The following is a 9,397-nucleotide window of genomic DNA, read 5'->3' on the forward strand; positions in this document are numbered from 1 at the left end:
CGACGGGTACTTGTGCGGCAAACCTGCAGATCGAAAGTACAAGGTCACTCATGTATTTTACATGGACGATCTTAAGATCTACGCTAAAAACAGAGAGCAACTACATCTAGCTCTGGGGATGTTGCAACGATTGTACCCGGAATATTCGGTTAAATTGATCGTCCTTATCATCGGCGCTCTTGGAGGTGCCAAGCTTTCACTTGCTAATGGCCTAAAAAGCGTTCCTGCGTCTCAACAATATGCCAGGACACTTGCGGGAAAAATGCAGAAGGCGGTTGTCCTTGGGTCGCTCCGCGTTCTTAGGGTGCACGAGGCTTTTGCTGGATCGTCGTGTTGATCCCTTTACAGACTGTAACCACCTATCTCACGGTCGTGAGACGTGGTTTTGGCTGAAATTTTACCGCGATTTCGCTGGAAGCGGGTGTAATTTTCCAGATTAACACCCGCTCCCGGCGAAATCCTGCGGTTGTCCTTATGACAAATTTTTAATTATATATATCGCTTATCCTCGGAAATTTTTCTACTACATTTTTCCCTCGAATTATATATATATATATATATATCGCTTTTCCTCGGAACTTTTTCTATCATATTTTATCCCTCAACATTTTCTATAACGTTTTTCCTCGGATGTTTCTCAGTAACATTTTTACCCCGGAATTCTGTTTACCTTTTTCCTCTGAACTTTTTCGGTTAATTTTTTTTCTCGGAACTTTTTCTTGATTGTTTTTCCTCAAAGCTTTCTGTGTCAAATTTTTCTCTAATGGTGTATTTACACGCCTGTCGACTTGCCGTTAGCCAGCAGAAAAATAATAAGAGTGAAAGAGATAGATGGTACTTTTTTTTAAATTTCCGCTCTCTGTCTCTTTCCCTCTTATGACTGTTCGGCTGACTGGCGACCAGTAAACAGGCGTGTAAATACACCATAAGGGCTTCACATAAATAGGGGCCGTTCAAAAAATAGGTAACGCTTTTCGCTGACAGTTTTGACCCCGCCCCCCCTCCCCCATCTATTACTTTTCATATATTAAGTGTACGGAAGTCAATCAAGACGATATTGCGAAAAAATCAAAATATTTCCATGTATTTTTAAGTAATAAATATGTACATACTATAAACTATATGCATCAAGAAAATGATATATAATTACTTATAATATTTCTAGCTGTAAGACTTTAAAAATCAAAACATTTGAAATCGAATCATTTTAAATACAATTTACTTGAAATTATTATATGGTCTAAGCCAAATAATGTTAATTTCAAAACTTTTAAAAATGGAGAGTATAATTTCAAAATAAAAAGTTTCTCTGAAAATCTAAGTTATAGTAAAAAGTTACGAATAAAATAGTGCTGCTTTGTTTTTGTTTTAGAAATAGAGGACAATAAATAGCAATATTAGAATATCAAACTTCAATATTCAACCAAAAGAAACTTCCAAAGGACGAAAATCGTCTCCAATAAAAGAAAAATCTCTATTCAAACAAAATACCGTGAGGCCGTGGCTACGAGTACCGAAATTTCGGTACATATAGGCGGATTTTTTCGGTATAAATAGAGATGGAAAAGGTTCTATTTGTAAAAAAATTTCGGTACAATTGTTTAGATTTTTTTGGTACTTACACACTTCCATCAAGTAAACTCTTCTTAGATTGAGAGCCAATTAAGACATTTATTTAATTCTTTTCGGTTGAAAATTGATGTATTTTATTAAAAATTCTACTTTTTCATTAGAAAATTAATTTTATTTTCATTTAATTTATTGTTTTATTTGAAAATTCATTATGAGGCCATTATTTTGTTGAAAATTTATTTGATTTGTTCTAGAGGAAATTATTCATATTGAACATTCATTTTTCTATTGTTAAAAATTCATGTACACCGAAATCTCGATTTCAGTCCAGCGTCGAGGGTTGCCTTTAAATAGCCTTTGACTGATTTCGGGGGGATTGAAACGTAAACAGTGAGGACCGCCTGATTCGTTTCCAATTAGAATATATATCTATATACGGGTGTAGGCACTCTTTCAAAAAATGTTATGAATCAAAATTTAATCACTCTCAGGAGTACATACACTGATGTTAACATCAATTCCTCCACACCACCCCCTGGGGGCGGGGGTGGTGGCAAGTTCGAAATCTTCAATAGGAACACCTATTTTTGATTGCATATTCGGACTTTTTGGATAAAAATGCGTATGATTTTTCTAAAACATTTTTCTCGTTTTGCCATAGATGGCGCTGTAATCGCCGAAATTCTATTTTTCTTCATTTTACTGTTACTAAGAATGCACGCTTACGATTCTGCAATACATTAACAATTGGAAATACACCAGTTTCATTTTGACATGACTGAACACGGAAAAAAAGAATTTTCAAATCGCTACAGAATCGTTAAATGACTGCATTAGAAACTCGTACATAAAAAAAGTACATCGCAAAGAACATAGGTAGAATCTCCTTCTTTTTGAAGTCGGTTAAAATAAGGGCAGTACAGCTTCGGATCTCTTTGCTAATTATTATTTTGAAAAACATGCCAAAACGTATGTCCGTTCTTAAGAAGTCATTACTAAGTAATACGTTTACATTAACAGTGTTTTCTGAATATTCCTAAATTTTAGCTCTGGCATTATTGTACATGAAGGTCAGTGGAGGCTGTCGAAACATTACGAAAGTGTTTACTTTTTTCTTTTCTTAAATGCAGTAAATTAGCAAAAATACATTTAACTATCTAGCCGTACGAAAAAAATTGAAATAGTCCTGGCGAACCATGGAATAGTTAATCTACACAACATGACCTATTGCAGTATTGAAAATCCGCGGTGGCTTCGTGAAGTCGGACACCAGCGTCCATGGACTGTCAACGTATCCCTGGCGGACCGAAGGAACCGAATGGAGCCTCTACAAAGTACCCGTAAAGACCCCATTCGATTCCTTTTTAAAGAAACTAAAAAAAAAAACCAGCAAAATCAACTTTTAAATTGTTGAAATTCGGATTCTACGTTAAAATTTGCGTTGGAAACTCAAAGAGTAATCACAATACTTTTTCTTGCAGCGTTAAATACTTGAAAAAATAAAATAACTGTCATTTACATGGGCCGAAGGCTCCTTCAAGTGCATCTTCTTTTAGTAGAATTTTGCCTGGTTGCTAGCGACACGCAATTGATACCTCAGACAACAACGCTGCAATGCAAGTGAGAGAGAATTTCATTTTTAAACTTCGTGCGCAACATACTACTTGAGCTATTATGGATGCGCTCGAAGTCACCTTCAGAAGAAGCTAATGACATTTAAAAAAAATTTTAAAGCTGCAATAAAAGTATTGCGATTACTCCTTGAGTTCCTAATAGAAAGTATAACGTAGAATTCGAATTTCAACAGTTTAAAAGTTGACCTTGCTGTTTTTTGAAGTTTTTTTAAAAAGGAACCGAATGGGGACACAATTAGGTCTTTACGGGTGCTTTGTAGAGGCTCCTTTCGGTTCCTTCGGTCCGCCAGGATCTATCTGAAAAACAAAGTGTACAAAGACAAACCAGCAACAGGTGAGAATATGATTGGCTGAATTACAAGTGCATGTGCTGAAATTTAAGAAATGCACTTCACCGCTGTGTAAATGCATTTGAATTACGGATTAATCAGTGCATTGAAGTCGAAGGTCATCATTTTGAGCACTTACTTTAATTAAAAGATGATTCCCTGAGTACCTAGAAACGTGAGAGGCGAGGGGACTCACGTTATTCAAGCACCCCGAAGGGAACAGAAAACTGCTACGTCCATGTCGTTGTTCCTGGGTTACGCTTAAAGCGTGTATACCCAGTAACAGTAAAATGAAGAAAAATTGCATTTCGTCGATTACCGCGCCATCCATCGCGAAACGAGAGAAATGTTTTAGAAAAATCATACGCATTTTTATCCAAAGAATCTAAACATACGATAAAAAATAAGGGTTCCCATTTCAGATTTCGAACTTTCCCCCACCCCCACTCACAAATAGCGTTGTGGGGGAACCGATTTTAACATCGGTATATGTACATTTCAGAGTGATAAAATTTCTATTCATAAAATTTTTTCATATAATGCCTATTTTTCGAGATATTTGAAAGTTTCAAGAGAAACTCTCACGTTTCAAGAAAACTCTCACGAGAAACTGCGGGAGGCAGTAGTTCCACGGAGGCCGCGAAAGGGGTGAGTGAAAGCGAGAGTTGGGTTATTTTGTTGAAAATTCGTCTTTTTTGGTAGAAAATTGATTTTTTTTGATGAAAATTCAACTAATTGGTTGAAAATCCGTGGCTTTTATTGTAAATTCTACTTTCTCTACGACTCTATAATTCTTGGTGAAATCAGCTTTATACACTTTTTTGCAAAATTTTGTTTTTAAGAATTTTTAAATTCTTGAAATTATAATTTTTTTATTTTTTAGAATATTCAGATCAATTTTGTACAATTTTATACACTTTCCCTATATTATGTTCCGTGGCTCCTCATGTCCGAATGAGTTTGATGCACTTGTTTTACAATCTTTTTCTCAAATTCAAAAGATTTCCAATCATTTGACACAAACATAAAAATTTAAATATTTAAGGTACCCACTGTCAGTCCACCCATAATTATTTAAGGCCGCTAAAACTTCAAATTCCTCATTTAATCTCGGGGAAATCCTTGGGCCAATGTTCTAGAATCTCGGACGGATCTCCTATATCCATCCTACAGTCCGTATACCTGATTTTAACCCAATCAATTTTTGGGGATTTCCACCTTTTATGGTTTATTGCGCAATTCAGTATATTGTGAGGAAACTCGAAAGGTAGAATGACTAGTTGGTAGAAGTTAGCGGAAAATAACTAAAATAATAATTGCAATTTATTACAGCTGAATCTTTAAGATATTCATCGAAGAAGAATCTAGAAAGGTTTGGAGACTTTTTTTATTTTACAGGATTTTATAGAATATTAGGAAAAATTTGTCTTTTTGAAGTTTGGAAGAAATTAAAAAATATTTTATAAAGTGTCGCATAGGATAAGTCGAGGAGAGATGGATCTAGAGGAGAGATGGATCACTTCTCGGCATTTCGAGCTTGTCTTACCGACTGAACTGAGTTTTTTAGAGTTAGTGTGTCATGATACACAGATAAAAAGTTCGAGATGTCGCGTCATTGCGACATTTCGTTGCAGAGCTACAACAGATTCTTTTTTGACCTGTTCGAAAAATTGGCATCGCAGATAATTCTTGAAATTTTTTCTTAATTTCTTAAACACTCTTACTATTTTTTGGCAGTCGAGGAAAGATGGATCATATTTTTCGAGGAGAGATGGATCAGTAACAAATGTTATTATACTTTGTTTATTATTACTAAGCGACTTATTGCCGTCATTTGGAGTGACAATTTTGAAGGTTATGTGCAGGGCCCGCACAGTTTTGGCGTGCAAGGCCGTACTAAAGTTGAAAGGGCCCGGGGCAAGACGAAATTCGGGAGTTTGATTTTCATTATACTTTTCTTACTTTCTAGTTTTCATCTTACTTTTTCCTTCTTCATTTTATTCAAAACACTTGAAATAAAGAAAATTATGATTCTTAGTCAAGATTTGTATTAAATATGATGGTATCACTAATTTTTTATTCCTGATTCATCTCTCCTCGAAAGACCCATCTCTCCTCGAATTTTTTTTTCAAACGTCTCCCACGGTGTCAAATATGGATACAAAGAAATTTCTATTTGCATGGTTCTCTTCACAAGGAGTGTAACTAAAACTTATACGGACTGGAATTTTTTGTTATTTCAAAATCTCTGTTTTATAAAGGAAGACAAAAAAATAATCCATCTCTCCTCGACTTACCCTATCTTTTCAAACTTTAAAATATTTTTTATCTTTTAAGAACTTTCAATATTCGCGAATATCTTTCAAAATTATATTATATTATCCTAACACTTTTTTGAATGCTGAAAAAATACCTAAAAAACTTTCAGATTCTTCTTGACAATTTCAAAAATGTTTTAAAATGTTAAAAAATTAATCTTAACATTCTCTTAAAACTTATTACTTAAAATAAAAAATGACTAATTTGCATTCAAATTTTGGAAAATCATTCTTAACGTTTTTTTAGTTTTTTCTTAGAATTCAGTTTCCAAACTAAAAAAAAATTGAAACTTTTCTGATGAATCGTAACAATAAATTTGTATTTTCATCAAATCCTTCAAAATTCTAAAAAAGCTTTTAACTTTTGTCTACATCTTCAATAAGGTACATTTTCTTAAAAAGTTGTTGAAATGTTCTCAAATTGTTAATAATTCCTAAATCTTTTTAAAACCTTGCAATATTCTAGGTATATATCTTTTAAAATGATTCGAACTCTTGAGGATTCTTCCTTGAAATACTAACATTTTTTTGAAATCTTTTTAAATATTCGCTTGAAATAAATTTCCTAATAAAAATATAATTTTTAATTTCTCCATGAATCTTAAGAGAATTATTTTTATGTACATGAATTTTCAACCAAATGTTTGCATTCTCAACTAAAAAGAAAATTTTCAACCTAAAATGTATAGTTAAATTTTTAGTTAAAAAAATTATTTACAAAAATGAAGTCCTTCAATTAGGTATTTTCATTTCAAACGCCAGCTAACTTCGCTTCGCTGATTGGTAAGGGAAAAGCAATGAACCAAGTGCATCAAAGAACAAAATCTGGGTAAAAAGTTTTGCAGGTAATGATGATTTTGGGTAAAGTCAGATAAGGGTAATGTCGGTCAGGGTAATTGATAATGGGCTAAATTATACCTGACATTACTCTGGAGAAGGGTAATGTACAGGCGAAGTGTCACATGCAGACTTTATATATAAAGAAGCGACTTTCAAGTAACCCTATTTTCGAACACACACTGACGTTTCGCATAATGAAAGTTTTGTATGAAATGCATCGAGTGGGTATATGCCACTCGAAACTTATGTTTGTATACGAATCAAGAGTTTGCTCATGCGCAGTGATTAAATTTTATGATTTATGAAGCAGTAAAAAAAGTGACAGGAGGAGTTTAGGTACATTCCATTATAAATCTAATGATAATATTGAAAAGAAAATTCTGAATCTGCAAAATTTGCCAGAAATATTTACGCTGACTAAGGAGGCCTTAAAACGTCGGCATTTGACCGGATGAACCGGTTTCTCCCAGTGGTCGAAAGAATTATCGTGGGAAAATTTTTAAATCTTGTCACAGAAGTCGTAAAAAGAATATAGGGCACTTTGAAGTTCATTTATTCCAGGGAAACCTAAACATTTCATTAAGGAGCCTCTACAAAGTACTCTACAAAGTACTAAAAAAAAGCAGCAAAATAAACTATTAAATTATTCAAATTCAGATTCTACGTTGAAATTTGCATCAGAAGCTCCCTGAGTAATCGCAATACTTTTTCTTGCACCGTTAAAAATTAAAATAATAAAATACCTGTCATTTACATTGCCCGAAGAGGCCTTCAAGTGCATCTTCTTTTCGTAGTTCTTAATAAGCGATTCGCGGGTAACTTTAAGAATGTTGCCTGGATGCTAGCTCCACGCAGTTAAAACCTCAGACAACAATGCTGCGATGCAATGAGAGAGAATTTTATTTTTAAACTTCGCGTGCAACATACTACTTAAGCGATTAGGGATGCTCTCGAAGTCACCCTCAGCAGAAGTTGATGACATTTTTTAAAATTTTCATCCCTGCAAAAAAAGTATTGCGATTACTCCGTGAGTTTCTAACAGAAAATTTAACGTAGAATGCGAATTTTAACAGTTTCAAAGTTGATCTTGCTGCTTTTTAGGTTTTTTAAAAAGGAACCGAAAGGGGACCCAATATGCTCTTTACGGGTACTTTGTAGAGAATCCTTTCGGTTCCTTCGGTCCGCCAGGGCTTAAGCAAAAAGTGTCAGTTTAACTGACACTGAACGGGCAAATTTATGTACGTCTTCAGAGAAAAGTATATTTGAAAATGTAATAAATAATAATCAAGCATGTCTACGCTGAAAAAACGTTATCTTCAAAAGCGCAGGTGCCAGTCGTAAATTAGAAACTCGAAGATCGTACTGGTAAATTACCCGTAACTAATATTTTGAAGGTTTGTAAGTTCGTACTTTAAAATGAGATTTATAGCTAACAGCACGTGTGCTGAAGGAAAACCTTTTTTCCGAAGAATCGTGCGTGTCAATCTGATTACACCATAATCTTTTTTTATTTTTCCGTGTAGACCCGTGTCAGGTGTCAGGTTTTACGATGTCAATATATACTTTTGTCCAATGAAACATTGGCCTAACTCTTTTTCTACATCCTGTCTGCAATATCCTCCGAAACCAGTGACATTTACGACTAAGCGTATCGAATATTTAAAAGGTTTTTGAGTTTGCATAGTTCAGTAAAATATTGGCGTAATCTCTCTTTCCTACAGCGAAGTTTGAGTTTTAAAGGTACCGGTAATCGGCTGTCAAAGTTGTGATTCGGTGTACCTGTCGTTTCGGTAAATCTTTACGATTTTGCCAGATTTTTTCACAGTTTCCTGGAACTTTTACTCATGTCAAGGGGGCTGCATTTTCAGGTAGAATGGGGGTGGTTAATGGGGTAGGGATGTGTGTATTTTTTTATTTGTATACGTAATTGATTTGTGTTGTGCAGCCTGCAGATTTAAGAGAGATAATGGGACCGATTAATACGATCCGATTTTATCTGAAGATTCCGTGGACGGAAGTGATCACGTATCAACATCACCATTGTCAGAATCCAGTGAACCAGATGACGATTCAGAGGCAAGCACTGTTGAAATTAAACAATACAGTCGAACAACTAACGGGAAATATTCACCAGATTTGAATAGCAGAGATGACGGTGGGGCCGATGTGATGGATGACGATAATAATGATGACAAGGTCGCGAATGAGGGTGCGAAAAATGATGATGATGAAGATGACAGTTAGATGACTGGAGAGGCACATATGGAGGAAGATCATCTGGATGTGAATGGTAAGTTTGAGAAGGTTTACAATGTTTTTTTTTTAATTTTGTATGCATTCCCAAGTTTATTAAACTTTTACTTGTGTCAATCTGGTTATACATCATAGACACGGTCTAAGTCAACTGACTGATGAGATTAGAATGTTATAAGTTAATTCAACCAATTTAATACGATGCTTAAAAACCTCCTCCGATGATGTTGCAGGTATACAATTACGAGCCGCCACGAGCGTTGGAGGTGACAACAGTCACCTCTGGATGCTTTCTTAGAGCTACCGTCTGCCACTCTACGGGGTTTTAGCCGCTTACTTTCTGATGGTCAAGAAAGTTTCTCACATTGCGACAGGTGTTTAATAAAACCGCCTTCTAAGCTGCTGCCAATACCCTACTGACTCCTAATTGTTCAAGATGTTCTGTGAATCT

This window comes from Belonocnema kinseyi, chromosome 4, assembly GCF_010883055.1.
Source record: "Belonocnema kinseyi isolate 2016_QV_RU_SX_M_011 chromosome 4, B_treatae_v1, whole genome shotgun sequence".
NCBI lineage: Eukaryota > Metazoa > Arthropoda > Insecta > Hymenoptera > Cynipidae > Belonocnema > Belonocnema kinseyi.